The 20,389-nt window shown below is 45.5% G+C and overlaps 78 non-coding genes and 1 pseudogene across 78 annotated transcripts; all 79 read left to right on the plus strand.

Annotated features, from left to right (window-relative positions):
• Positions 1-33: 33 nt before the first annotated feature.
• On the plus strand, positions 34-152 carry LOC132287842 (5S ribosomal RNA). The gene has a single exon (XR_009473209.1). It is a non-coding gene; the product is annotated as a 5S ribosomal RNA (ribosomal RNA).
• Positions 153-291: 139 nt separating this feature from the next.
• Positions 292-410, plus strand: LOC132287959 (5S ribosomal RNA). The gene has a single exon (XR_009473321.1). It is a non-coding gene; the product is annotated as a 5S ribosomal RNA (ribosomal RNA).
• A 139-nt stretch (positions 411-549) lies between these two features.
• Positions 550-668, plus strand: LOC132288075 (5S ribosomal RNA). Its single transcript, XR_009473433.1, has one exon. It is a non-coding gene; the product is annotated as a 5S ribosomal RNA (ribosomal RNA).
• Positions 669-807: 139 nt separating this feature from the next.
• On the plus strand, positions 808-926 carry LOC132288185 (5S ribosomal RNA). Its single transcript, XR_009473536.1, has one exon. It is a non-coding gene; the product is annotated as a 5S ribosomal RNA (ribosomal RNA).
• Positions 927-1,065: 139 nt separating this feature from the next.
• On the plus strand, positions 1,066-1,184 carry LOC132288197 (5S ribosomal RNA). Its single transcript, XR_009473547.1, has one exon. It is a non-coding gene; the product is annotated as a 5S ribosomal RNA (ribosomal RNA).
• Positions 1,185-1,323: 139 nt separating this feature from the next.
• LOC132287848 (5S ribosomal RNA) lies at positions 1,324-1,442 on the plus strand. Its single transcript, XR_009473215.1, has one exon. It is a non-coding gene; the product is annotated as a 5S ribosomal RNA (ribosomal RNA).
• A 139-nt stretch (positions 1,443-1,581) lies between these two features.
• On the plus strand, positions 1,582-1,700 carry LOC132287860 (5S ribosomal RNA). Its single transcript, XR_009473226.1, has one exon. It is a non-coding gene; the product is annotated as a 5S ribosomal RNA (ribosomal RNA).
• Positions 1,701-1,839: 139 nt separating this feature from the next.
• On the plus strand, positions 1,840-1,958 carry LOC132287872 (5S ribosomal RNA). The gene has a single exon (XR_009473238.1). It is a non-coding gene; the product is annotated as a 5S ribosomal RNA (ribosomal RNA).
• Positions 1,959-2,097: 139 nt separating this feature from the next.
• LOC132287883 (5S ribosomal RNA) lies at positions 2,098-2,216 on the plus strand. The gene has a single exon (XR_009473249.1). It is a non-coding gene; the product is annotated as a 5S ribosomal RNA (ribosomal RNA).
• Positions 2,217-2,355: 139 nt separating this feature from the next.
• LOC132287894 (5S ribosomal RNA) lies at positions 2,356-2,474 on the plus strand. Its single transcript, XR_009473260.1, has one exon. It is a non-coding gene; the product is annotated as a 5S ribosomal RNA (ribosomal RNA).
• A 139-nt stretch (positions 2,475-2,613) lies between these two features.
• Positions 2,614-2,732, plus strand: LOC132287905 (5S ribosomal RNA). The gene has a single exon (XR_009473271.1). It is a non-coding gene; the product is annotated as a 5S ribosomal RNA (ribosomal RNA).
• A 139-nt stretch (positions 2,733-2,871) lies between these two features.
• LOC132287917 (5S ribosomal RNA) lies at positions 2,872-2,990 on the plus strand. The gene has a single exon (XR_009473282.1). It is a non-coding gene; the product is annotated as a 5S ribosomal RNA (ribosomal RNA).
• A 139-nt stretch (positions 2,991-3,129) lies between these two features.
• LOC132287929 (5S ribosomal RNA) lies at positions 3,130-3,248 on the plus strand. Its single transcript, XR_009473293.1, has one exon. It is a non-coding gene; the product is annotated as a 5S ribosomal RNA (ribosomal RNA).
• A 139-nt stretch (positions 3,249-3,387) lies between these two features.
• LOC132287941 (5S ribosomal RNA) lies at positions 3,388-3,506 on the plus strand. Its single transcript, XR_009473304.1, has one exon. It is a non-coding gene; the product is annotated as a 5S ribosomal RNA (ribosomal RNA).
• Positions 3,507-3,645: 139 nt separating this feature from the next.
• LOC132287952 (5S ribosomal RNA) lies at positions 3,646-3,764 on the plus strand. The gene has a single exon (XR_009473315.1). It is a non-coding gene; the product is annotated as a 5S ribosomal RNA (ribosomal RNA).
• Positions 3,765-3,903: 139 nt separating this feature from the next.
• Positions 3,904-4,022, plus strand: LOC132287965 (5S ribosomal RNA). The gene has a single exon (XR_009473327.1). It is a non-coding gene; the product is annotated as a 5S ribosomal RNA (ribosomal RNA).
• Positions 4,023-4,161: 139 nt separating this feature from the next.
• LOC132287976 (5S ribosomal RNA) lies at positions 4,162-4,280 on the plus strand. The gene has a single exon (XR_009473338.1). It is a non-coding gene; the product is annotated as a 5S ribosomal RNA (ribosomal RNA).
• Positions 4,281-4,419: 139 nt separating this feature from the next.
• LOC132287988 (5S ribosomal RNA) lies at positions 4,420-4,538 on the plus strand. The gene has a single exon (XR_009473349.1). It is a non-coding gene; the product is annotated as a 5S ribosomal RNA (ribosomal RNA).
• Positions 4,539-4,677: 139 nt separating this feature from the next.
• LOC132287999 (5S ribosomal RNA) lies at positions 4,678-4,796 on the plus strand. Its single transcript, XR_009473360.1, has one exon. It is a non-coding gene; the product is annotated as a 5S ribosomal RNA (ribosomal RNA).
• Positions 4,797-4,934: 138 nt separating this feature from the next.
• Positions 4,935-5,053, plus strand: LOC132288010 (5S ribosomal RNA). The gene has a single exon (XR_009473371.1). It is a non-coding gene; the product is annotated as a 5S ribosomal RNA (ribosomal RNA).
• A 139-nt stretch (positions 5,054-5,192) lies between these two features.
• Positions 5,193-5,308, plus strand: LOC132288183 (5S ribosomal RNA; annotated as a pseudogene).
• Positions 5,309-5,450: 142 nt separating this feature from the next.
• LOC132288022 (5S ribosomal RNA) lies at positions 5,451-5,569 on the plus strand. Its single transcript, XR_009473383.1, has one exon. It is a non-coding gene; the product is annotated as a 5S ribosomal RNA (ribosomal RNA).
• Positions 5,570-5,708: 139 nt separating this feature from the next.
• LOC132288033 (5S ribosomal RNA) lies at positions 5,709-5,827 on the plus strand. The gene has a single exon (XR_009473394.1). It is a non-coding gene; the product is annotated as a 5S ribosomal RNA (ribosomal RNA).
• Positions 5,828-5,966: 139 nt separating this feature from the next.
• Positions 5,967-6,085, plus strand: LOC132288045 (5S ribosomal RNA). The gene has a single exon (XR_009473405.1). It is a non-coding gene; the product is annotated as a 5S ribosomal RNA (ribosomal RNA).
• A 139-nt stretch (positions 6,086-6,224) lies between these two features.
• LOC132288057 (5S ribosomal RNA) lies at positions 6,225-6,343 on the plus strand. Its single transcript, XR_009473416.1, has one exon. It is a non-coding gene; the product is annotated as a 5S ribosomal RNA (ribosomal RNA).
• Positions 6,344-6,482: 139 nt separating this feature from the next.
• On the plus strand, positions 6,483-6,601 carry LOC132288068 (5S ribosomal RNA). The gene has a single exon (XR_009473427.1). It is a non-coding gene; the product is annotated as a 5S ribosomal RNA (ribosomal RNA).
• A 139-nt stretch (positions 6,602-6,740) lies between these two features.
• LOC132288081 (5S ribosomal RNA) lies at positions 6,741-6,859 on the plus strand. Its single transcript, XR_009473439.1, has one exon. It is a non-coding gene; the product is annotated as a 5S ribosomal RNA (ribosomal RNA).
• Positions 6,860-6,998: 139 nt separating this feature from the next.
• LOC132288093 (5S ribosomal RNA) lies at positions 6,999-7,117 on the plus strand. Its single transcript, XR_009473450.1, has one exon. It is a non-coding gene; the product is annotated as a 5S ribosomal RNA (ribosomal RNA).
• A 139-nt stretch (positions 7,118-7,256) lies between these two features.
• On the plus strand, positions 7,257-7,375 carry LOC132288105 (5S ribosomal RNA). Its single transcript, XR_009473461.1, has one exon. It is a non-coding gene; the product is annotated as a 5S ribosomal RNA (ribosomal RNA).
• A 139-nt stretch (positions 7,376-7,514) lies between these two features.
• LOC132288116 (5S ribosomal RNA) lies at positions 7,515-7,633 on the plus strand. The gene has a single exon (XR_009473472.1). It is a non-coding gene; the product is annotated as a 5S ribosomal RNA (ribosomal RNA).
• Positions 7,634-7,772: 139 nt separating this feature from the next.
• Positions 7,773-7,891, plus strand: LOC132288127 (5S ribosomal RNA). Its single transcript, XR_009473483.1, has one exon. It is a non-coding gene; the product is annotated as a 5S ribosomal RNA (ribosomal RNA).
• Positions 7,892-8,030: 139 nt separating this feature from the next.
• LOC132288139 (5S ribosomal RNA) lies at positions 8,031-8,149 on the plus strand. Its single transcript, XR_009473494.1, has one exon. It is a non-coding gene; the product is annotated as a 5S ribosomal RNA (ribosomal RNA).
• Positions 8,150-8,288: 139 nt separating this feature from the next.
• On the plus strand, positions 8,289-8,407 carry LOC132288151 (5S ribosomal RNA). Its single transcript, XR_009473505.1, has one exon. It is a non-coding gene; the product is annotated as a 5S ribosomal RNA (ribosomal RNA).
• Positions 8,408-8,552: 145 nt separating this feature from the next.
• LOC132288163 (5S ribosomal RNA) lies at positions 8,553-8,671 on the plus strand. Its single transcript, XR_009473517.1, has one exon. It is a non-coding gene; the product is annotated as a 5S ribosomal RNA (ribosomal RNA).
• Positions 8,672-8,810: 139 nt separating this feature from the next.
• Positions 8,811-8,929, plus strand: LOC132288174 (5S ribosomal RNA). The gene has a single exon (XR_009473528.1). It is a non-coding gene; the product is annotated as a 5S ribosomal RNA (ribosomal RNA).
• A 139-nt stretch (positions 8,930-9,068) lies between these two features.
• On the plus strand, positions 9,069-9,187 carry LOC132288184 (5S ribosomal RNA). The gene has a single exon (XR_009473535.1). It is a non-coding gene; the product is annotated as a 5S ribosomal RNA (ribosomal RNA).
• A 139-nt stretch (positions 9,188-9,326) lies between these two features.
• LOC132288186 (5S ribosomal RNA) lies at positions 9,327-9,445 on the plus strand. Its single transcript, XR_009473537.1, has one exon. It is a non-coding gene; the product is annotated as a 5S ribosomal RNA (ribosomal RNA).
• Positions 9,446-9,584: 139 nt separating this feature from the next.
• Positions 9,585-9,703, plus strand: LOC132288187 (5S ribosomal RNA). The gene has a single exon (XR_009473538.1). It is a non-coding gene; the product is annotated as a 5S ribosomal RNA (ribosomal RNA).
• A 139-nt stretch (positions 9,704-9,842) lies between these two features.
• On the plus strand, positions 9,843-9,961 carry LOC132288188 (5S ribosomal RNA). The gene has a single exon (XR_009473539.1). It is a non-coding gene; the product is annotated as a 5S ribosomal RNA (ribosomal RNA).
• A 139-nt stretch (positions 9,962-10,100) lies between these two features.
• On the plus strand, positions 10,101-10,219 carry LOC132288189 (5S ribosomal RNA). Its single transcript, XR_009473540.1, has one exon. It is a non-coding gene; the product is annotated as a 5S ribosomal RNA (ribosomal RNA).
• Positions 10,220-10,358: 139 nt separating this feature from the next.
• On the plus strand, positions 10,359-10,477 carry LOC132288190 (5S ribosomal RNA). Its single transcript, XR_009473541.1, has one exon. It is a non-coding gene; the product is annotated as a 5S ribosomal RNA (ribosomal RNA).
• A 139-nt stretch (positions 10,478-10,616) lies between these two features.
• LOC132288191 (5S ribosomal RNA) lies at positions 10,617-10,735 on the plus strand. Its single transcript, XR_009473542.1, has one exon. It is a non-coding gene; the product is annotated as a 5S ribosomal RNA (ribosomal RNA).
• A 139-nt stretch (positions 10,736-10,874) lies between these two features.
• On the plus strand, positions 10,875-10,993 carry LOC132288193 (5S ribosomal RNA). The gene has a single exon (XR_009473543.1). It is a non-coding gene; the product is annotated as a 5S ribosomal RNA (ribosomal RNA).
• Positions 10,994-11,132: 139 nt separating this feature from the next.
• Positions 11,133-11,251, plus strand: LOC132288194 (5S ribosomal RNA). Its single transcript, XR_009473544.1, has one exon. It is a non-coding gene; the product is annotated as a 5S ribosomal RNA (ribosomal RNA).
• Positions 11,252-11,390: 139 nt separating this feature from the next.
• LOC132288195 (5S ribosomal RNA) lies at positions 11,391-11,509 on the plus strand. Its single transcript, XR_009473545.1, has one exon. It is a non-coding gene; the product is annotated as a 5S ribosomal RNA (ribosomal RNA).
• A 139-nt stretch (positions 11,510-11,648) lies between these two features.
• Positions 11,649-11,767, plus strand: LOC132288196 (5S ribosomal RNA). The gene has a single exon (XR_009473546.1). It is a non-coding gene; the product is annotated as a 5S ribosomal RNA (ribosomal RNA).
• Positions 11,768-11,906: 139 nt separating this feature from the next.
• Positions 11,907-12,025, plus strand: LOC132288198 (5S ribosomal RNA). The gene has a single exon (XR_009473548.1). It is a non-coding gene; the product is annotated as a 5S ribosomal RNA (ribosomal RNA).
• Positions 12,026-12,164: 139 nt separating this feature from the next.
• LOC132288199 (5S ribosomal RNA) lies at positions 12,165-12,283 on the plus strand. The gene has a single exon (XR_009473549.1). It is a non-coding gene; the product is annotated as a 5S ribosomal RNA (ribosomal RNA).
• Positions 12,284-12,422: 139 nt separating this feature from the next.
• LOC132288200 (5S ribosomal RNA) lies at positions 12,423-12,541 on the plus strand. The gene has a single exon (XR_009473550.1). It is a non-coding gene; the product is annotated as a 5S ribosomal RNA (ribosomal RNA).
• A 139-nt stretch (positions 12,542-12,680) lies between these two features.
• LOC132288201 (5S ribosomal RNA) lies at positions 12,681-12,799 on the plus strand. The gene has a single exon (XR_009473551.1). It is a non-coding gene; the product is annotated as a 5S ribosomal RNA (ribosomal RNA).
• Positions 12,800-12,938: 139 nt separating this feature from the next.
• LOC132288202 (5S ribosomal RNA) lies at positions 12,939-13,057 on the plus strand. Its single transcript, XR_009473552.1, has one exon. It is a non-coding gene; the product is annotated as a 5S ribosomal RNA (ribosomal RNA).
• Positions 13,058-13,196: 139 nt separating this feature from the next.
• LOC132287843 (5S ribosomal RNA) lies at positions 13,197-13,315 on the plus strand. The gene has a single exon (XR_009473210.1). It is a non-coding gene; the product is annotated as a 5S ribosomal RNA (ribosomal RNA).
• Positions 13,316-13,454: 139 nt separating this feature from the next.
• LOC132287844 (5S ribosomal RNA) lies at positions 13,455-13,573 on the plus strand. The gene has a single exon (XR_009473211.1). It is a non-coding gene; the product is annotated as a 5S ribosomal RNA (ribosomal RNA).
• A 139-nt stretch (positions 13,574-13,712) lies between these two features.
• Positions 13,713-13,831, plus strand: LOC132287845 (5S ribosomal RNA). The gene has a single exon (XR_009473212.1). It is a non-coding gene; the product is annotated as a 5S ribosomal RNA (ribosomal RNA).
• A 139-nt stretch (positions 13,832-13,970) lies between these two features.
• LOC132287846 (5S ribosomal RNA) lies at positions 13,971-14,089 on the plus strand. The gene has a single exon (XR_009473213.1). It is a non-coding gene; the product is annotated as a 5S ribosomal RNA (ribosomal RNA).
• A 139-nt stretch (positions 14,090-14,228) lies between these two features.
• Positions 14,229-14,347, plus strand: LOC132287847 (5S ribosomal RNA). The gene has a single exon (XR_009473214.1). It is a non-coding gene; the product is annotated as a 5S ribosomal RNA (ribosomal RNA).
• A 139-nt stretch (positions 14,348-14,486) lies between these two features.
• LOC132287849 (5S ribosomal RNA) lies at positions 14,487-14,605 on the plus strand. The gene has a single exon (XR_009473216.1). It is a non-coding gene; the product is annotated as a 5S ribosomal RNA (ribosomal RNA).
• Positions 14,606-14,744: 139 nt separating this feature from the next.
• LOC132287851 (5S ribosomal RNA) lies at positions 14,745-14,863 on the plus strand. Its single transcript, XR_009473217.1, has one exon. It is a non-coding gene; the product is annotated as a 5S ribosomal RNA (ribosomal RNA).
• A 139-nt stretch (positions 14,864-15,002) lies between these two features.
• On the plus strand, positions 15,003-15,121 carry LOC132287852 (5S ribosomal RNA). The gene has a single exon (XR_009473218.1). It is a non-coding gene; the product is annotated as a 5S ribosomal RNA (ribosomal RNA).
• Positions 15,122-15,260: 139 nt separating this feature from the next.
• On the plus strand, positions 15,261-15,379 carry LOC132287853 (5S ribosomal RNA). Its single transcript, XR_009473219.1, has one exon. It is a non-coding gene; the product is annotated as a 5S ribosomal RNA (ribosomal RNA).
• Positions 15,380-15,518: 139 nt separating this feature from the next.
• On the plus strand, positions 15,519-15,637 carry LOC132287854 (5S ribosomal RNA). The gene has a single exon (XR_009473220.1). It is a non-coding gene; the product is annotated as a 5S ribosomal RNA (ribosomal RNA).
• A 139-nt stretch (positions 15,638-15,776) lies between these two features.
• Positions 15,777-15,895, plus strand: LOC132287855 (5S ribosomal RNA). The gene has a single exon (XR_009473221.1). It is a non-coding gene; the product is annotated as a 5S ribosomal RNA (ribosomal RNA).
• Positions 15,896-16,034: 139 nt separating this feature from the next.
• Positions 16,035-16,153, plus strand: LOC132287856 (5S ribosomal RNA). The gene has a single exon (XR_009473222.1). It is a non-coding gene; the product is annotated as a 5S ribosomal RNA (ribosomal RNA).
• Positions 16,154-16,292: 139 nt separating this feature from the next.
• Positions 16,293-16,411, plus strand: LOC132287857 (5S ribosomal RNA). The gene has a single exon (XR_009473223.1). It is a non-coding gene; the product is annotated as a 5S ribosomal RNA (ribosomal RNA).
• Positions 16,412-16,550: 139 nt separating this feature from the next.
• LOC132287858 (5S ribosomal RNA) lies at positions 16,551-16,669 on the plus strand. The gene has a single exon (XR_009473224.1). It is a non-coding gene; the product is annotated as a 5S ribosomal RNA (ribosomal RNA).
• A 139-nt stretch (positions 16,670-16,808) lies between these two features.
• LOC132287859 (5S ribosomal RNA) lies at positions 16,809-16,927 on the plus strand. Its single transcript, XR_009473225.1, has one exon. It is a non-coding gene; the product is annotated as a 5S ribosomal RNA (ribosomal RNA).
• A 139-nt stretch (positions 16,928-17,066) lies between these two features.
• Positions 17,067-17,185, plus strand: LOC132287861 (5S ribosomal RNA). The gene has a single exon (XR_009473227.1). It is a non-coding gene; the product is annotated as a 5S ribosomal RNA (ribosomal RNA).
• A 139-nt stretch (positions 17,186-17,324) lies between these two features.
• LOC132287862 (5S ribosomal RNA) lies at positions 17,325-17,443 on the plus strand. The gene has a single exon (XR_009473228.1). It is a non-coding gene; the product is annotated as a 5S ribosomal RNA (ribosomal RNA).
• A 139-nt stretch (positions 17,444-17,582) lies between these two features.
• LOC132287863 (5S ribosomal RNA) lies at positions 17,583-17,701 on the plus strand. The gene has a single exon (XR_009473229.1). It is a non-coding gene; the product is annotated as a 5S ribosomal RNA (ribosomal RNA).
• Positions 17,702-17,840: 139 nt separating this feature from the next.
• LOC132287864 (5S ribosomal RNA) lies at positions 17,841-17,959 on the plus strand. The gene has a single exon (XR_009473230.1). It is a non-coding gene; the product is annotated as a 5S ribosomal RNA (ribosomal RNA).
• Positions 17,960-18,098: 139 nt separating this feature from the next.
• LOC132287865 (5S ribosomal RNA) lies at positions 18,099-18,217 on the plus strand. The gene has a single exon (XR_009473231.1). It is a non-coding gene; the product is annotated as a 5S ribosomal RNA (ribosomal RNA).
• Positions 18,218-18,356: 139 nt separating this feature from the next.
• Positions 18,357-18,475, plus strand: LOC132287867 (5S ribosomal RNA). Its single transcript, XR_009473232.1, has one exon. It is a non-coding gene; the product is annotated as a 5S ribosomal RNA (ribosomal RNA).
• A 139-nt stretch (positions 18,476-18,614) lies between these two features.
• LOC132287868 (5S ribosomal RNA) lies at positions 18,615-18,733 on the plus strand. Its single transcript, XR_009473233.1, has one exon. It is a non-coding gene; the product is annotated as a 5S ribosomal RNA (ribosomal RNA).
• A 139-nt stretch (positions 18,734-18,872) lies between these two features.
• On the plus strand, positions 18,873-18,991 carry LOC132287869 (5S ribosomal RNA). Its single transcript, XR_009473234.1, has one exon. It is a non-coding gene; the product is annotated as a 5S ribosomal RNA (ribosomal RNA).
• A 139-nt stretch (positions 18,992-19,130) lies between these two features.
• LOC132287870 (5S ribosomal RNA) lies at positions 19,131-19,249 on the plus strand. Its single transcript, XR_009473235.1, has one exon. It is a non-coding gene; the product is annotated as a 5S ribosomal RNA (ribosomal RNA).
• Positions 19,250-19,388: 139 nt separating this feature from the next.
• LOC132287871 (5S ribosomal RNA) lies at positions 19,389-19,507 on the plus strand. Its single transcript, XR_009473237.1, has one exon. It is a non-coding gene; the product is annotated as a 5S ribosomal RNA (ribosomal RNA).
• A 139-nt stretch (positions 19,508-19,646) lies between these two features.
• On the plus strand, positions 19,647-19,765 carry LOC132287873 (5S ribosomal RNA). The gene has a single exon (XR_009473239.1). It is a non-coding gene; the product is annotated as a 5S ribosomal RNA (ribosomal RNA).
• A 139-nt stretch (positions 19,766-19,904) lies between these two features.
• On the plus strand, positions 19,905-20,023 carry LOC132287874 (5S ribosomal RNA). Its single transcript, XR_009473240.1, has one exon. It is a non-coding gene; the product is annotated as a 5S ribosomal RNA (ribosomal RNA).
• Positions 20,024-20,162: 139 nt separating this feature from the next.
• On the plus strand, positions 20,163-20,281 carry LOC132287875 (5S ribosomal RNA). Its single transcript, XR_009473241.1, has one exon. It is a non-coding gene; the product is annotated as a 5S ribosomal RNA (ribosomal RNA).
• Positions 20,282-20,389: the final 108 nt, after the last annotated feature.

Genomic DNA, 20,389 nt, shown 5'->3' on the forward strand with positions numbered 1-20,389 from the left:
GGGTTTATAGGGAAATGGAGGCGAGAATATGTCGGGTGCGATCATACCAGCACTAATGCACCGGATCCCATCAGAACTCCGCAGTTAAGCGTGCTTGGGCGAGAGTAGTACTAGGATGGGTGACCCCCTGGGAAGTCCTCGTGTTGCACCCCTTTTTAGTCCGGTTTTGTATTTTTAATTTTAATTTTAATTTTATTAATATGTATTTATTTATTTCCCGGCGAATGCGTCGGAAGGGCAATAGAACGGTAGCGGAAGGGGTTTATAGGGAAATGGAGGCGAGAATATGTCGGGTGCGATCATACCAGCACTAATGCACCGGATCCCATCAGAACTCCGCAGTTAAGCGTGCTTGGGCGAGAGTAGTACTAGGATGGGTGACCCCCTGGGAAGTCCTCGTGTTGCACCCCTTTTTAGTCCGGTTTTGTATTTTTAATTTTAATTTTAATTTTATTAATATGTATTTATTTATTTCCCGGCGAATGCGTCGGAAGGGCAATAGAACGGTAGCGGAAGGGGTTTATAGGGAAATGGAGGCGAGAATATGTCGGGTGCGATCATACCAGCACTAATGCACCGGATCCCATCAGAACTCCGCAGTTAAGCGTGCTTGGGCGAGAGTAGTACTAGGATGGGTGACCCCCTGGGAAGTCCTCGTGTTGCACCCCTTTTTAGTCCGGTTTTGTATTTTTAATTTTAATTTTAATTTTATTAATATGTATTTATTTATTTCCCGGCGAATGCGTCGGAAGGGCAATAGAACGGTAGCGGAAGGGGTTTATAGGGAAATGGAGGCGAGAATATGTCGGGTGCGATCATACCAGCACTAATGCACCGGATCCCATCAGAACTCCGCAGTTAAGCGTGCTTGGGCGAGAGTAGTACTAGGATGGGTGACCCCCTGGGAAGTCCTCGTGTTGCACCCCTTTTTAGTCCGGTTTTGTATTTTTAATTTTAATTTTAATTTTATTAATATGTATTTATTTATTTCCCGGCGAATGCGTCGGAAGGGCAATAGAACGGTAGCGGAAGGGGTTTATAGGGAAATGGAGGCGAGAATATGTCGGGTGCGATCATACCAGCACTAATGCACCGGATCCCATCAGAACTCCGCAGTTAAGCGTGCTTGGGCGAGAGTAGTACTAGGATGGGTGACCCCCTGGGAAGTCCTCGTGTTGCACCCCTTTTTAGTCCGGTTTTGTATTTTTAATTTTAATTTTAATTTTATTAATATGTATTTATTTATTTCCCGGCGAATGCGTCGGAAGGGCAATAGAACGGTAGCGGAAGGGGTTTATAGGGAAATGGAGGCGAGAATATGTCGGGTGCGATCATACCAGCACTAATGCACCGGATCCCATCAGAACTCCGCAGTTAAGCGTGCTTGGGCGAGAGTAGTACTAGGATGGGTGACCCCCTGGGAAGTCCTCGTGTTGCACCCCTTTTTAGTCCGGTTTTGTATTTTTAATTTTAATTTTAATTTTATTAATATGTATTTATTTATTTCCCGGCGAATGCGTCGGAAGGGCAATAGAACGGTAGCGGAAGGGGTTTATAGGGAAATGGAGGCGAGAATATGTCGGGTGCGATCATACCAGCACTAATGCACCGGATCCCATCAGAACTCCGCAGTTAAGCGTGCTTGGGCGAGAGTAGTACTAGGATGGGTGACCCCCTGGGAAGTCCTCGTGTTGCACCCCTTTTTAGTCCGGTTTTGTATTTTTAATTTTAATTTTAATTTTATTAATATGTATTTATTTATTTCCCGGCGAATGCGTCGGAAGGGCAATAGAACGGTAGCGGAAGGGGTTTATAGGGAAATGGAGGCGAGAATATGTCGGGTGCGATCATACCAGCACTAATGCACCGGATCCCATCAGAACTCCGCAGTTAAGCGTGCTTGGGCGAGAGTAGTACTAGGATGGGTGACCCCCTGGGAAGTCCTCGTGTTGCACCCCTTTTTAGTCCGGTTTTGTATTTTTAATTTTAATTTTAATTTTATTAATATGTATTTATTTATTTCCCGGCGAATGCGTCGGAAGGGCAATAGAACGGTAGCGGAAGGGGTTTATAGGGAAATGGAGGCGAGAATATGTCGGGTGCGATCATACCAGCACTAATGCACCGGATCCCATCAGAACTCCGCAGTTAAGCGTGCTTGGGCGAGAGTAGTACTAGGATGGGTGACCCCCTGGGAAGTCCTCGTGTTGCACCCCTTTTTAGTCCGGTTTTGTATTTTTAATTTTAATTTTAATTTTATTAATATGTATTTATTTATTTCCCGGCGAATGCGTCGGAAGGGCAATAGAACGGTAGCGGAAGGGGTTTATAGGGAAATGGAGGCGAGAATATGTCGGGTGCGATCATACCAGCACTAATGCACCGGATCCCATCAGAACTCCGCAGTTAAGCGTGCTTGGGCGAGAGTAGTACTAGGATGGGTGACCCCCTGGGAAGTCCTCGTGTTGCACCCCTTTTTAGTCCGGTTTTGTATTTTTAATTTTAATTTTAATTTTATTAATATGTATTTATTTATTTCCCGGCGAATGCGTCGGAAGGGCAATAGAACGGTAGCGGAAGGGGTTTATAGGGAAATGGAGGCGAGAATATGTCGGGTGCGATCATACCAGCACTAATGCACCGGATCCCATCAGAACTCCGCAGTTAAGCGTGCTTGGGCGAGAGTAGTACTAGGATGGGTGACCCCCTGGGAAGTCCTCGTGTTGCACCCCTTTTTAGTCCGGTTTTGTATTTTTAATTTTAATTTTAATTTTATTAATATGTATTTATTTATTTCCCGGCGAATGCGTCGGAAGGGCAATAGAACGGTAGCGGAAGGGGTTTATAGGGAAATGGAGGCGAGAATATGTCGGGTGCGATCATACCAGCACTAATGCACCGGATCCCATCAGAACTCCGCAGTTAAGCGTGCTTGGGCGAGAGTAGTACTAGGATGGGTGACCCCCTGGGAAGTCCTCGTGTTGCACCCCTTTTTAGTCCGGTTTTGTATTTTTAATTTTAATTTTAATTTTATTAATATGTATTTATTTATTTCCCGGCGAATGCGTCGGAAGGGCAATAGAACGGTAGCGGAAGGGGTTTATAGGGAAATGGAGGCGAGAATATGTCGGGTGCGATCATACCAGCACTAATGCACCGGATCCCATCAGAACTCCGCAGTTAAGCGTGCTTGGGCGAGAGTAGTACTAGGATGGGTGACCCCCTGGGAAGTCCTCGTGTTGCACCCCTTTTTAGTCCGGTTTTGTATTTTTAATTTTAATTTTAATTTTATTAATATGTATTTATTTATTTCCCGGCGAATGCGTCGGAAGGGCAATAGAACGGTAGCGGAAGGGGTTTATAGGGAAATGGAGGCGAGAATATGTCGGGTGCGATCATACCAGCACTAATGCACCGGATCCCATCAGAACTCCGCAGTTAAGCGTGCTTGGGCGAGAGTAGTACTAGGATGGGTGACCCCCTGGGAAGTCCTCGTGTTGCACCCCTTTTTAGTCCGGTTTTGTATTTTTAATTTTAATTTTAATTTTATTAATATGTATTTATTTATTTCCCGGCGAATGCGTCGGAAGGGCAATAGAACGGTAGCGGAAGGGGTTTATAGGGAAATGGAGGCGAGAATATGTCGGGTGCGATCATACCAGCACTAATGCACCGGATCCCATCAGAACTCCGCAGTTAAGCGTGCTTGGGCGAGAGTAGTACTAGGATGGGTGACCCCCTGGGAAGTCCTCGTGTTGCACCCCTTTTTAGTCCGGTTTTGTATTTTTAATTTTAATTTTAATTTTATTAATATGTATTTATTTATTTCCCGGCGAATGCGTCGGAAGGGCAATAGAACGGTAGCGGAAGGGGTTTATAGGGAAATGGAGGCGAGAATATGTCGGGTGCGATCATACCAGCACTAATGCACCGGATCCCATCAGAACTCCGCAGTTAAGCGTGCTTGGGCGAGAGTAGTACTAGGATGGGTGACCCCCTGGGAAGTCCTCGTGTTGCACCCCTTTTTAGTCCGGTTTTGTATTTTTAATTTTAATTTTAATTTTATTAATATGTATTTATTTATTTCCCGGCGAATGCGTCGGAAGGGCAATAGAACGGTAGCGGAAGGGGTTTATAGGGAAATGGAGGCGAGAATATGTCGGGTGCGATCATACCAGCACTAATGCACCGGATCCCATCAGAACTCCGCAGTTAAGCGTGCTTGGGCGAGAGTAGTACTAGGATGGGTGACCCCCTGGGAAGTCCTCGTGTTGCACCCCTTTTTAGTCCGGTTTTGTATTTTTAATTTTAATTTTAATTTTATTAATATGTATTTATTTATTTCCCGGCGAATGCGTCGGAAGGGCAATAGAACGGTAGCGGAAGGGGTTTATAGGGAAATGGAGGCGAGAATATGTCGGGTGCGATCATACCAGCACTAATGCACCGGATCCCATCAGAACTCCGCAGTTAAGCGTGCTTGGGCGAGAGTAGTACTAGGATGGGTGACCCCCTGGGAAGTCCTCGTGTTGCACCCCTTTTTAGTCCGGTTTTGTATTTTTAATTTTAATTTTAATTTTATTAATATGTATTTATTTATTTCCCGGCGAATGCGTCGGAAGGGCAATAGAACGGTAGCGGAAGGGGTTTATAGGGAAATGGAGGCGAGAATATGTCGGGTGCGATCATACCAGCACTAATGCACCGGATCCCATCAGAACTCCGCAGTTAAGCGTGCTTGGGCGAGAGTAGTACTAGGATGGGTGACCCCCTGGGAAGTCCTCGTGTTGCACCCCTTTTTAGTCCGGTTTTGTATTTTTAATTTTAATTTTAATTTATTAATATGTATTTATTTATTTCCCGGCGAATGCGTCGGAAGGGCAATAGAACGGTAGCGGAAGGGGTTTATAGGGAAATGGAGGCGAGAATATGTCGGGTGCGATCATACCAGCACTAATGCACCGGATCCCATCAGAACTCCGCAGTTAAGCGTGCTTGGGCGAGAGTAGTACTAGGATGGGTGACCCCCTGGGAAGTCCTCGTGTTGCACCCCTTTTTAGTCCGGTTTTGTATTTTTAATTTTAATTTTAATTTTATTAATATGTATTTATTTATTTCCCGGCGAATGCGTCGGAAGGGCAATAGAACGGTAGCGGAAGGGGTTTATAGGGAAATGGAGGCGAGAATATGTCGGGTGCGATCATACCAGCACTAATGCACCGGATCCCATCAGAACTCCGCAGTTAAGCGTGCTTGGGCGAGAGTAGTACTAGGATGGGTGACCCCCTGGGAAGGAGAGTAGTACTAGGATGGGTGACCCCCTGGGAAGTCCTCGTGTTGCACCCCTTTTTAGTCCGGTTTTGTATTTTTAATTTCCCGGCGAATGCGTCGGAAGGGCAATAGAACGGTAGCGGAAGGGGTTTATAGGGAAATGGAGGCGAGAATATGTCGGGTGCGATCATACCAGCACTAATGCACCGGATCCCATCAGAACTCCGCAGTTAAGCGTGCTTGGGCGAGAGTAGTACTAGGATGGGTGACCCCCTGGGAAGTCCTCGTGTTGCACCCCTTTTTAGTCCGGTTTTGTATTTTTAATTTTAATTTTAATTTTATTAATATGTATTTATTTATTTCCCGGCGAATGCGTCGGAAGGGCAATAGAACGGTAGCGGAAGGGGTTTATAGGGAAATGGAGGCGAGAATATGTCGGGTGCGATCATACCAGCACTAATGCACCGGATCCCATCAGAACTCCGCAGTTAAGCGTGCTTGGGCGAGAGTAGTACTAGGATGGGTGACCCCCTGGGAAGTCCTCGTGTTGCACCCCTTTTTAGTCCGGTTTTGTATTTTTAATTTTAATTTTAATTTTATTAATATGTATTTATTTATTTCCCGGCGAATGCGTCGGAAGGGCAATAGAACGGTAGCGGAAGGGGTTTATAGGGAAATGGAGGCGAGAATATGTCGGGTGCGATCATACCAGCACTAATGCACCGGATCCCATCAGAACTCCGCAGTTAAGCGTGCTTGGGCGAGAGTAGTACTAGGATGGGTGACCCCCTGGGAAGTCCTCGTGTTGCACCCCTTTTTAGTCCGGTTTTGTATTTTTAATTTTAATTTTAATTTTATTAATATGTATTTATTTATTTCCCGGCGAATGCGTCGGAAGGGCAATAGAACGGTAGCGGAAGGGGTTTATAGGGAAATGGAGGCGAGAATATGTCGGGTGCGATCATACCAGCACTAATGCACCGGATCCCATCAGAACTCCGCAGTTAAGCGTGCTTGGGCGAGAGTAGTACTAGGATGGGTGACCCCCTGGGAAGTCCTCGTGTTGCACCCCTTTTTAGTCCGGTTTTGTATTTTTAATTTTAATTTTAATTTTATTAATATGTATTTATTTATTTCCCGGCGAATGCGTCGGAAGGGCAATAGAACGGTAGCGGAAGGGGTTTATAGGGAAATGGAGGCGAGAATATGTCGGGTGCGATCATACCAGCACTAATGCACCGGATCCCATCAGAACTCCGCAGTTAAGCGTGCTTGGGCGAGAGTAGTACTAGGATGGGTGACCCCCTGGGAAGTCCTCGTGTTGCACCCCTTTTTAGTCCGGTTTTGTATTTTTAATTTTAATTTTAATTTTATTAATATGTATTTATTTATTTCCCGGCGAATGCGTCGGAAGGGCAATAGAACGGTAGCGGAAGGGGTTTATAGGGAAATGGAGGCGAGAATATGTCGGGTGCGATCATACCAGCACTAATGCACCGGATCCCATCAGAACTCCGCAGTTAAGCGTGCTTGGGCGAGAGTAGTACTAGGATGGGTGACCCCCTGGGAAGTCCTCGTGTTGCACCCCTTTTTAGCCCGGTTTTGTATTTTTAATTTTAATTTTAATTTTATTAATATGTATTTATTTATTTCCCGGCGAATGCGTCGGAAGGGCAATAGAACGGTAGCGGAAGGGGTTTATAGGGAAATGGAGGCGAGAATATGTCGGGTGCGATCATACCAGCACTAATGCACCGGATCCCATCAGAACTCCGCAGTTAAGCGTGCTTGGGCGAGAGTAGTACTAGGATGGGTGACCCCCTGGGAAGTCCTCGTGTTGCACCCCTTTTTAGTCCGGTTTTGTATTTTTAATTTTAATTTTAATTTTATTAATATGTATTTATTTATTTCCCGGCGAATGCGTCGGAAGGGCAATAGAACGGTAGCGGAAGGGGTTTATAGGGAAATGGAGGCGAGAATATGTCGGGTGCGATCATACCAGCACTAATGCACCGGATCCCATCAGAACTCCGCAGTTAAGCGTGCTTGGGCGAGAGTAGTACTAGGATGGGTGACCCCCTGGGAAGTCCTCGTGTTGCACCCCTTTTTAGCCCGGTTTTGTATTTTTAATTTTAATTTTAATTTTATTAATATGTATTTATTTATTTCCCGGCGAATGCGTCGGAAGGGCAATAGAACGGTAGCGGAAGGGGTTTATAGGGAAATGGAGGCGAGAATATGTCGGGTGCGATCATACCAGCACTAATGCACCGGATCCCATCAGAACTCCGCAGTTAAGCGTGCTTGGGCGAGAGTAGTACTAGGATGGGTGACCCCCTGGGAAGTCCTCGTGTTGCACCCCTTTTTAGTCCGGTTTTGTATTTTTAATTTTAATTTTAATTTTATTAATATGTATTTATTTATTTCCCGGCGAATGCGTCGGAAGGGCAATAGAACGGTAGCGGAAGGGGTTTATAGGGAAATGGAGGCGAGAATATGTCGGGTGCGATCATACCAGCACTAATGCACCGGATCCCATCAGAACTCCGCAGTTAAGCGTGCTTGGGCGAGAGTAGTACTAGGATGGGTGACCCCCTGGGAAGTCCTCGTGTTGCACCCCTTTTTAGCCCGGTTTTGTATTTTTAATTTTAATTTTAATTTTATTAATATGTATTTATTTATTTCCCGGCGAATGCGTCGGAAGGGCAATAGAACGGTAGCGGAAGGGGTTTATAGGGAAATGGAGGCGAGAATATGTCGGGTGCGATCATACCAGCACTAATGCACCGGATCCCATCAGAACTCCGCAGTTAAGCGTGCTTGGGCGAGAGTAGTACTAGGATGGGTGACCCCCTGGGAAGTCCTCGTGTTGCACCCCTTTTTAGTCCGGTTTTGTATTTTTAATTTTAATTTTAATTTTATTAATATGTATTTATTTATTTCCCGGCGAATGCGTCGGAAGGGCAATAGAACGGTAGCGGAAGGGGTTTATAGGGAAATGGAGGCGAGAATATGTCGGGTGCGATCATACCAGCACTAATGCACCGGATCCCATCAGAACTCCGCAGTTAAGCGTGCTTGGGCGAGAGTAGTACTAGGATGGGTGACCCCCTGGGAAGTCCTCGTGTTGCACCCCTTTTTAGTCCGGTTTTGTATTTTTAATTTTAATTTTAATTTTAATTTTATTAATATGTATTTATTTATTTCCCGGCGAATGCGTCGGAAGGGCAATAGAACGGTAGCGGAAGGGGTTTATAGGGAAATGGAGGCGAGAATATGTCGGGTGCGATCATACCAGCACTAATGCACCGGATCCCATCAGAACTCCGCAGTTAAGCGTGCTTGGGCGAGAGTAGTACTAGGATGGGTGACCCCCTGGGAAGTCCTCGTGTTGCACCCCTTTTTAGTCCGGTTTTGTATTTTTAATTTTAATTTTAATTTTATTAATATGTATTTATTTATTTCCCGGCGAATGCGTCGGAAGGGCAATAGAACGGTAGCGGAAGGGGTTTATAGGGAAATGGAGGCGAGAATATGTCGGGTGCGATCATACCAGCACTAATGCACCGGATCCCATCAGAACTCCGCAGTTAAGCGTGCTTGGGCGAGAGTAGTACTAGGATGGGTGACCCCCTGGGAAGTCCTCGTGTTGCACCCCTTTTTAGTCCGGTTTTGTATTTTTAATTTTAATTTTAATTTTATTAATATGTATTTATTTATTTCCCGGCGAATGCGTCGGAAGGGCAATAGAACGGTAGCGGAAGGGGTTTATAGGGAAATGGAGGCGAGAATATGTCGGGTGCGATCATACCAGCACTAATGCACCGGATCCCATCAGAACTCCGCAGTTAAGCGTGCTTGGGCGAGAGTAGTACTAGGATGGGTGACCCCCTGGGAAGTCCTCGTGTTGCACCCCTTTTTAGTCCGGTTTTGTATTTTTAATTTTAATTTTAATTTTATTAATATGTATTTATTTATTTCCCGGCGAATGCGTCGGAAGGGCAATAGAACGGTAGCGGAAGGGGTTTATAGGGAAATGGAGGCGAGAATATGTCGGGTGCGATCATACCAGCACTAATGCACCGGATCCCATCAGAACTCCGCAGTTAAGCGTGCTTGGGCGAGAGTAGTACTAGGATGGGTGACCCCCTGGGAAGTCCTCGTGTTGCACCCCTTTTTAGTCCGGTTTTGTATTTTTAATTTTAATTTTAATTTTATTAATATGTATTTATTTATTTCCCGGCGAATGCGTCGGAAGGGCAATAGAACGGTAGCGGAAGGGGTTTATAGGGAAATGGAGGCGAGAATATGTCGGGTGCGATCATACCAGCACTAATGCACCGGATCCCATCAGAACTCCGCAGTTAAGCGTGCTTGGGCGAGAGTAGTACTAGGATGGGTGACCCCCTGGGAAGTCCTCGTGTTGCACCCCTTTTTAGTCCGGTTTTGTATTTTTAATTTTAATTTTAATTTTATTAATATGTATTTATTTATTTCCCGGCGAATGCGTCGGAAGGGCAATAGAACGGTAGCGGAAGGGGTTTATAGGGAAATGGAGGCGAGAATATGTCGGGTGCGATCATACCAGCACTAATGCACCGGATCCCATCAGAACTCCGCAGTTAAGCGTGCTTGGGCGAGAGTAGTACTAGGATGGGTGACCCCCTGGGAAGTCCTCGTGTTGCACCCCTTTTTAGTCCGGTTTTGTATTTTTAATTTTAATTTTAATTTTATTAATATGTATTTATTTATTTCCCGGCGAATGCGTCGGAAGGGCAATAGAACGGTAGCGGAAGGGGTTTATAGGGAAATGGAGGCGAGAATATGTCGGGTGCGATCATACCAGCACTAATGCACCGGATCCCATCAGAACTCCGCAGTTAAGCGTGCTTGGGCGAGAGTAGTACTAGGATGGGTGACCCCCTGGGAAGTCCTCGTGTTGCACCCCTTTTTAGTCCGGTTTTGTATTTTTAATTTTAATTTTAATTTTATTAATATGTATTTATTTATTTCCCGGCGAATGCGTCGGAAGGGCAATAGAACGGTAGCGGAAGGGGTTTATAGGGAAATGGAGGCGAGAATATGTCGGGTGCGATCATACCAGCACTAATGCACCGGATCCCATCAGAACTCCGCAGTTAAGCGTGCTTGGGCGAGAGTAGTACTAGGATGGGTGACCCCCTGGGAAGTCCTCGTGTTGCACCCCTTTTTAGTCCGGTTTTGTATTTTTAATTTTAATTTTAATTTTATTAATATGTATTTATTTATTTCCCGGCGAATGCGTCGGAAGGGCAATAGAACGGTAGCGGAAGGGGTTTATAGGGAAATGGAGGCGAGAATATGTCGGGTGCGATCATACCAGCACTAATGCACCGGATCCCATCAGAACTCCGCAGTTAAGCGTGCTTGGGCGAGAGTAGTACTAGGATGGGTGACCCCCTGGGAAGTCCTCGTGTTGCACCCCTTTTTAGTCCGGTTTTGTATTTTTAATTTTAATTTTAATTTTATTAATATGTATTTATTTATTTCCCGGCGAATGCGTCGGAAGGGCAATAGAACGGTAGCGGAAGGGGTTTATAGGGAAATGGAGGCGAGAATATGTCGGGTGCGATCATACCAGCACTAATGCACCGGATCCCATCAGAACTCCGCAGTTAAGCGTGCTTGGGCGAGAGTAGTACTAGGATGGGTGACCCCCTGGGAAGTCCTCGTGTTGCACCCCTTTTTAGTCCGGTTTTGTATTTTTAATTTTAATTTTAATTTTATTAATATGTATTTATTTATTTCCCGGCGAATGCGTCGGAAGGGCAATAGAACGGTAGCGGAAGGGGTTTATAGGGAAATGGAGGCGAGAATATGTCGGGTGCGATCATACCAGCACTAATGCACCGGATCCCATCAGAACTCCGCAGTTAAGCGTGCTTGGGCGAGAGTAGTACTAGGATGGGTGACCCCCTGGGAAGTCCTCGTGTTGCACCCCTTTTTAGTCCGGTTTTGTATTTTTAATTTTAATTTTAATTTTATTAATATGTATTTATTTATTTCCCGGCGAATGCGTCGGAAGGGCAATAGAACGGTAGCGGAAGGGGTTTATAGGGAAATGGAGGCGAGAATATGTCGGGTGCGATCATACCAGCACTAATGCACCGGATCCCATCAGAACTCCGCAGTTAAGCGTGCTTGGGCGAGAGTAGTACTAGGATGGGTGACCCCCTGGGAAGTCCTCGTGTTGCACCCCTTTTTAGTCCGGTTTTGTATTTTTAATTTTAATTTTAATTTTATTAATATGTATTTATTTATTTCCCGGCGAATGCGTCGGAAGGGCAATAGAACGGTAGCGGAAGGGGTTTATAGGGAAATGGAGGCGAGAATATGTCGGGTGCGATCATACCAGCACTAATGCACCGGATCCCATCAGAACTCCGCAGTTAAGCGTGCTTGGGCGAGAGTAGTACTAGGATGGGTGACCCCCTGGGAAGTCCTCGTGTTGCACCCCTTTTTAGTCCGGTTTTGTATTTTTAATTTTAATTTTAATTTTATTAATATGTATTTATTTATTTCCCGGCGAATGCGTCGGAAGGGCAATAGAACGGTAGCGGAAGGGGTTTATAGGGAAATGGAGGCGAGAATATGTCGGGTGCGATCATACCAGCACTAATGCACCGGATCCCATCAGAACTCCGCAGTTAAGCGTGCTTGGGCGAGAGTAGTACTAGGATGGGTGACCCCCTGGGAAGTCCTCGTGTTGCACCCCTTTTTAGTCCGGTTTTGTATTTTTAATTTTAATTTTAATTTTATTAATATGTATTTATTTATTTCCCGGCGAATGCGTCGGAAGGGCAATAGAACGGTAGCGGAAGGGGTTTATAGGGAAATGGAGGCGAGAATATGTCGGGTGCGATCATACCAGCACTAATGCACCGGATCCCATCAGAACTCCGCAGTTAAGCGTGCTTGGGCGAGAGTAGTACTAGGATGGGTGACCCCCTGGGAAGTCCTCGTGTTGCACCCCTTTTTAGTCCGGTTTTGTATTTTTAATTTTAATTTTAATTTTATTAATATGTATTTATTTATTTCCCGGCGAATGCGTCGGAAGGGCAATAGAACGGTAGCGGAAGGGGTTTATAGGGAAATGGAGGCGAGAATATGTCGGGTGCGATCATACCAGCACTAATGCACCGGATCCCATCAGAACTCCGCAGTTAAGCGTGCTTGGGCGAGAGTAGTACTAGGATGGGTGACCCCCTGGGAAGTCCTCGTGTTGCACCCCTTTTTAGTCCGGTTTTGTATTTTTAATTTTAATTTTAATTTTATTAATATGTATTTATTTATTTCCCGGCGAATGCGTCGGAAGGGCAATAGAACGGTAGCGGAAGGGGTTTATAGGGAAATGGAGGCGAGAATATGTCGGGTGCGATCATACCAGCACTAATGCACCGGATCCCATCAGAACTCCGCAGTTAAGCGTGCTTGGGCGAGAGTAGTACTAGGATGGGTGACCCCCTGGGAAGTCCTCGTGTTGCACCCCTTTTTAGTCCGGTTTTGTATTTTTAATTTTAATTTTAATTTTATTAATATGTATTTATTTATTTCCCGGCGAATGCGTCGGAAGGGCAATAGAACGGTAGCGGAAGGGGTTTATAGGGAAATGGAGGCGAGAATATGTCGGGTGCGATCATACCAGCACTAATGCACCGGATCCCATCAGAACTCCGCAGTTAAGCGTGCTTGGGCGAGAGTAGTACTAGGATGGGTGACCCCCTGGGAAGTCCTCGTGTTGCACCCCTTTTTAGTCCGGTTTTGTATTTTTAATTTTAATTTTAATTTTATTAATATGTATTTATTTATTTCCCGGCGAATGCGTCGGAAGGGCAATAGAACGGTAGCGGAAGGGGTTTATAGGGAAATGGAGGCGAGAATATGTCGGGTGCGATCATACCAGCACTAATGCACCGGATCCCATCAGAACTCCGCAGTTAAGCGTGCTTGGGCGAGAGTAGTACTAGGATGGGTGACCCCCTGGGAAGTCCTCGTGTTGCACCCCTTTTTAGTCCGGTTTTGTATTTTTAATTTTAATTTTAATTTTATTAATATGTATTTATTTATTTCCCGGCGAATGCGTCGGAAGGGCAATAGAACGGTAGCGGAAGGGGTTTATAGGGAAATGGAGGCGAGAATATGTCGGGTGCGATCATACCAGCACTAATGCACCGGATCCCATCAGAACTCCGCAGTTAAGCGTGCTTGGGCGAGAGTAGTACTAGGATGGGTGACCCCCTGGGAAGTCCTCGTGTTGCACCCCTTTTTAGTCCGGTTTTGTATTTTTAATTTTAATTTTAATTTTATTAATATGTATTTATTTATTTCCCGGCGAATGCGTCGGAAGGGCAATAGAACGGTAGCGGAAGGGGTTTATAGGGAAATGGAGGCGAGAATATGTCGGGTGCGATCATACCAGCACTAATGCACCGGATCCCATCAGAACTCCGCAGTTAAGCGTGCTTGGGCGAGAGTAGTACTAGGATGGGTGACCCCCTGGGAAGTCCTCGTGTTGCACCCCTTTTTAGTCCGGTTTTGTATTTTTAATTTTAATTTTAATTTTATTAATATGTATTTATTTATTTCCCGGCGAATGCGTCGGAAGGGCAATAGAACGGTAGCGGAAGGGGTTTATAGGGAAATGGAGGCGAGAATATGTCGGGTGCGATCATACCAGCACTAATGCACCGGATCCCATCAGAACTCCGCAGTTAAGCGTGCTTGGGCGAGAGTAGTACTAGGATGGGTGACCCCCTGGGAAGTCCTCGTGTTGCACCCCTTTTTAGTCCGGTTTTGTATTTTTAATTTTAATTTTAATTTTATTAATATGTATTTATTTATTTCCCGGCGAATGCGTCGGAAGGGCAATAGAACGGTAGCGGAAGGGGTTTATAGGGAAATGGAGGCGAGAATATGTCGGGTGCGATCATACCAGCACTAATGCACCGGATCCCATCAGAACTCCGCAGTTAAGCGTGCTTGGGCGAGAGTAGTACTAGGATGGGTGACCCCCTGGGAAGTCCTCGTGTTGCACCCCTTTTTAGTCCGGTTTTGTATTTTTAATTTTAATTTTAATTTTATTAATATGTATTTATTTATTTCCCGGCGAATGCGTCGGAAGGGCAATAGAACGGTAGCGGAAGGGGTTTATAGGGAAATGGAGGCGAGAATATGTCGGGTGCGATCATACCAGCACTAATGCACCGGATCCCATCAGAACTCCGCAGTTAAGCGTGCTTGGGCGAGAGTAGTACTAGGATGGGTGACCCCCTGGGAAGTCCTCGTGTTGCACCCCTTTTTAGTCCGGTTTTGTATTTTTAATTTTAATTTTAATTTTATTAATATGTATTTATTTATTTCCCGGCGAATGCGTCGGAAGGGCAATAGAACGGTAGCGGAAGGGGTTTATAGGGAAATGGAGGCGAGAATATGTCGGGTGCGATCATACCAGCACTAATGCACCGGATCCCATCAGAACTCCGCAGTTAAGCGTGCTTGGGCGAGAGTAGTACTAGGATGGGTGACCCCCTGGGAAGTCCTCGTGTTGCACCCCTTTTTAGTCCGGTTTTGTATTTTTAATTTTAATTTTAATTTTATTAATATGTATTTATTTATTTCCCGGCGAATGCGTCGGAAGGGCAATAGAACGGTAGCGGAAGGGGTTTATAGGGAAATGGAGGCGAGAATATGTCGGGTGCGATCATACCAGCACTAATGCACCGGATCCCATCAGAACTCCGCAGTTAAGCGTGCTTGGGCGAGAGTAGTACTAGGATGGGTGACCCCCTGGGAAGTCCTCGTGTTGCACCCCTTTTTAGTCCGGTTTTGTATTTTTAATTTTAATTTTAATTTTATTAATATGTATTTATTTATTTCCCGGCGAATGCGTCGGAAGGGCAATAGAACGGTAGCGGAAGGGGTTTATAGGGAAATGGAGGCGAGAATATGTCGGGTGCGATCATACCAGCACTAATGCACCGGATCCCATCAGAACTCCGCAGTTAAGCGTGCTTGGGCGAGAGTAGTACTAGGATGGGTGACCCCCTGGGAAGTCCTCGTGTTGCACCCCTTTTTAGTCCGGTTTTGTATTTTTAATTTTAATTTTAATTTTATTAATATGTATTTATTTATTTCCCGGCGAATGCGTCGGAAGGGCAATAGAACGGTAGCGGAAGGGGTTTATAGGGAAATGGAGGCGAGAATATGTCGGGTGCGATCATACCAGCACTAATGCACCGGATCCCATCAGAACTCCGCAGTTAAGCGTGCTTGGGCGAGAGTAGTACTAGGATGGGTGACCCCCTGGGAAGTCCTCGTGTTGCACCCCTTTTTAGTCCGGTTTTGTATTTTTAATTTTAATTTTAATTTTATTAATATGTATTTATTTATTTCCCGGCGAATGCGTCGGAAGGGCAATAGAACGGTAGCGGAAGGGGTTTATAGGGAAATGGAGGCGAGAATATGTCGGGTGCGATCATACCAGCACTAATGCACCGGATCCCATCAGAACTCCGCAGTTAAGCGTGCTTGGGCGAGAGTAGTACTAGGATGGGTGACCCCCTGGGAAGTCCTCGTGTTGCACCCCTTTTTAGTCCGGTTTTGTATTTTTAATTTTAATTTTAATTTTATTAATATGTATTTATTTATTTCCCGGCGAATGCGTCGGAAGGGCAATAGAACGGTAGCGGAAGGGGTTTATAGGGAAATGGAGGCGAGAATATGTCGGGTGCGATCATACCAGCACTAATGCACCGGATCCCATCAGAACTCCGCAGTTAAGCGTGCTTGGGCGAGAGTAGTACTAGGATGGGTGACCCCCTGGGAAGTCCTCGTGTTGCACCCCTTTTTAGTCCGGTTTTGTATTTTTAATTTTAATTTTAATTTTATTAATATGTATTTATTTATTTCCCGGCGAATGCGTCGGAAGGGCAATAGAACGGTAGCGGAAGGGGTTTATAGGGAAATGGAGGCGAGAATATGTCGGGTGCGATCATACCAGCACTAATGCACCGGATCCCATCAGAACTCCGCAGTTAAGCGTGCTTGGGCGAGAGTAGTACTAGGATGGGTGACCCCCTGGGAAGTCCTCGTGTTGCACCCCTTTTTAGTCCGGTTTTGTATTTTTAATTTTAATTTTAATTTTATTAATATGTATTTATTTATTTCCCGGCGAATGCGTCGGAAGGGCAATAGAACGGTAGCGGAAGGGGTTTATAGGGAAATGGAGGCGAGAATATGTCGGGTGCGATCATACCAGCACTAATGCACCGGATCCCATCAGAACTCCGCAGTTAAGCGTGCTTGGGCGAGAGTAGTACTAGGATGGGTGACCCCCTGGGAAGTCCTCGTGTTGCACCCCTTTTTAGTCCGGTTTTGTATTTTTAATTTTAATTTTAATTTTATTAATATGTATTTATTTATTTCCCGGCGAATGCGTCGGAAGGGCAATAGAACGGTAGCGGAAGGGGTTTATAGGGAAATGGAGGCGAGAATATGTCGGGTGCGATCATACCAGCACTAATGCACCGGATCCCATCAGAACTCCGCAGTTAAGCGTGCTTGGGCGAGAGTAGTACTAGGATGGGTGACCCCCTGGGAAGTCCTCGTGTTGCACCCCTTTTTAGTCCGGTTTTGTATTTTTAATTTTAATTTTAATTTTATTAATATGTATTTATTTATTTCCCGGCGAATGCGTCGGAAGGGCAATAGAACGGTAGCGGAAGGGGTTTATAGGGAAATGGAGGCGAGAATATGTCGGGTGCGATCATACCAGCACTAATGCACCGGATCCCATCAGAACTCCGCAGTTAAGCGTGCTTGGGCGAGAGTAGTACTAGGATGGGTGACCCCCTGGGAAGTCCTCGTGTTGCACCCCTTTTTAGTCCGGTTTTGTATTTTTAATTTTAATTTTAATTTTATTAATATGTATTTATTTATTTCCCGGCGAATGCGTCGGAAGGGCAATAGAACGGTAGCGGAAGGGGTTTATAGGGAAATGGAGGCGAGAATATGTCGGGTGCGATCATACCAGCACTAATGCACCGGATCCCATCAGAACTCCGCAGTTAAGCGTGCTTGGGCGAGAGTAGTACTAGGATGGGTGACCCCCTGGGAAGTCCTCGTGTTGCACCCCTTTTTAGTCCGGTTTTGTATTTTTAATTTTAATTTTAATTTTATTAATATGTATTTATTTATTTCCCGGCGAATGCGTCGGAAGGGCAATAGAACGGTAGCGGAAGGGGTTTATAGGGAAATGGAGGCGAGAATATGTCGGGTGCGATCATACCAGCACTAATGCACCGGATCCCATCAGAACTCCGCAGTTAAGCGTGCTTGGGCGAGAGTAGTACTAGGATGGGTGACCCCCTGGGAAGTCCTCGTGTTGCACCCCTTTTTAGTCCGGTTTTGTATTTTTAATTTTAATTTTAATTTTATTAATATGTATTTATTTATTTCCCGGCGAATGCGTCGGAAGGGCAATAGAACGGTAGCGGAAGGGGTTTATAGGGAAATGGAGGCGAGAATATGTCGGGTGCGATCATACCAGCACTAATGCACCGGATCCCATCAGAACTCCGCAGTTAAGCGTGCTTGGGCGAGAGTAGTACTAGGATGGGTGACCCCCTGGGAAGTCCTCGTGTTGCACCCCTTTTTAGTCCGGTTTTGTATTTTTAATTTTAATTTTAATTTTATTAATATGTATTTATTTATTTCCCGGCGAATGCGTCGGAAGGGCAATAGAACGGTAGCGGAAGGGGTTTATAGGGAAATGGAGGCGAGAATATGTCGGGTGCGATCATACCAGCACTAATGCACCGGATCCCATCAGAACTCCGCAGTTAAGCGTGCTTGGGCGAGAGTAGTACTAGGATGGGTGACCCCCTGGGAAGTCCTCGTGTTGCACCCCTTTTTAGTCCGGTTTTGTATTTTTAATTTTAATTTTAATTTTATTAATATGTATTTATTTATTTCCCGGCGAATGCGTCGGAAGGGCAATAGAACGGTAGCGGAAGGGGTTTATAGGGAAATGGAGGCGAGAATATGTCGGGTGCGATCATACCAGCACTAATGCACCGGATCCCATCAGAACTCCGCAGTTAAGCGTGCTTGGGCGAGAGTAGTACTAGGATGGGTGACCCCCTGGGAAGTCCTCGTGTTGCACCCCTTTTTAGTCCGGTTTTGTATTTTTAATTTTAATTTTAATTTTATTAATATGTATTTATTTATTTCCCGGCGAATGCGTCGGAAGGGCAATAGAACGGTAGCGGAAGGGGTTTATAGGGAAATGGAGGCGAGAATATGTCGGGTGCGATCATACCAGCACTAATGCACCGGATCCCATCAGAACTCCGCAGTTAAGCGTGCTTGGGCGAGAGTAGTACTAGGATGGGTGACCCCCTGGGAAGTCCTCGTGTTGCACCCCTTTTTAGTCCGGTTTTGTATTTTTAATTTTAATTTTAATTTTATTAATATGTATTTATTTATTTCCCGGCGAATGCGTCGGAAGGGCAATAGAACGGTAGCGGAAGGGGTTTATAGGGAAATGGAGGCGAGAATATGTCGGGTGCGATCATACCAGCACTAATGCACCGGATCCCATCAGAACTCCGCAGTTAAGCGTGCTTGGGCGAGAGTAGTACTAGGATGGGTGACCCCCTGGGAAGTCCTCGTGTTGCACCCCTTTTTAGTCCGGTTTTGTATTTTTAATTTTAATTTTAATTTTATTAATATGTATTTATTTATTTCCCGGCGAATGCGTCGGAAGGGCAATAGAACGGTAGCGGAAGGGGTTTATAGGGAAATGGAGGCGAGAATATGTCGGGTGCGATCATACCAGCACTAATGCACCGGATCCCATCAGAACTCCGCAGTTAAGCGTGCTTGGGCGAGAGTAGTACTAGGATGGGTGACCCCCTGGGAAGTCCTCGTGTTGCACCCCTTTTTAGTCCGGTTTTGTATTTTTAATTTTAATTTTAATTTTATTAATATGTATTTATTTATTTCCCGGCGAATGCGTCGGAAGGGCAATAGAACGGTAGCGGAAGGGGTTTATAGGGAAATGGAGGCGAGAATATGTCGGGTGCGATCATACCAGCACTAATGCACCGGATCCCATCAGAACTCCGCAGTTAAGCGTGCTTGGGCGAGAGTAGTACTAGGATGGGTGACCCCCTGGGAAGTCCTCGTGTTGCACCCCTTTTTAGTCCGGTTTTGTATTTTTAATTTTAATTTTAATTTTATTAATATGTATTTATTTATTTCCCGGCGAATGCGTCGGAAGGGCAATAGAACGGTAGCGGAAGGGGTTTATAGGGAAATGGAGGCGAGAATATGTCGGGTGCGATCATACCAGCACTAATGCACCGGATCCCATCAGAACTCCGCAGTTAAGCGTGCTTGGGCGAGAGTAGTACTAGGATGGGTGACCCCCTGGGAAGTCCTCGTGTTGCACCCCTTTTTAGTCCGGTTTTGTATTTTTAATTTTAATTTTAATTTTATTAATATGTATTTATTTATTTCCCGGCGAATGCGTCGGAAGGGCAATAGAACGGTAGCGGAAGGGGTTTATAGGGAAATGGAGGCGAGAATATGTCGGGTGCGATCATACCAGCACTAATGCACCGGATCCCATCAGAACTCCGCAGTTAAGCGTGCTTGGGCGAGAGTAGTACTAGGATGGGTGACCCCCTGGGAAGTCCTCGTGTTGCACCCCTTTTTAGTCCGGTTTTGTATTTTTAATTTTAATTTTAATTTTATTAATATGTATTTATTTATTTCCCGGCGAATGCGTCGGAAGGGCAATAGAACGGTAGCGGAAGGGGTTTATAGGGAAATGGAGGCGAGAATATGTCGGGTGCGATCATACCAGCACTAATGCACCGGATCCCATCAGAACTCCGCAGTTAAGCGTGCTTGGGCGAGAGTAGTACTAGGATGGGTGACCCCCTGGGAAGTCCTCGTGTTGCACCCCTTTTTAGTCCGGTTTTGTATTTTTAATTTTAATTTTAATTTTATTAATATGTATTTATTTATTTCCCGGCGAATGCGTCGGAAGGGCAATAGAACGGTAGCGGAAGGG

Source organism: Cornus florida, unplaced genomic scaffold, assembly GCF_030987335.1.
Source record: "Cornus florida cultivar Cherokee Brave unplaced genomic scaffold, ASM3098733v1 CherokeeBrave_3.0.0_Hap2_scaffold_108, whole genome shotgun sequence".
Classification (NCBI taxonomy): Eukaryota; Viridiplantae; Streptophyta; class Magnoliopsida; order Cornales; family Cornaceae; genus Cornus; species Cornus florida.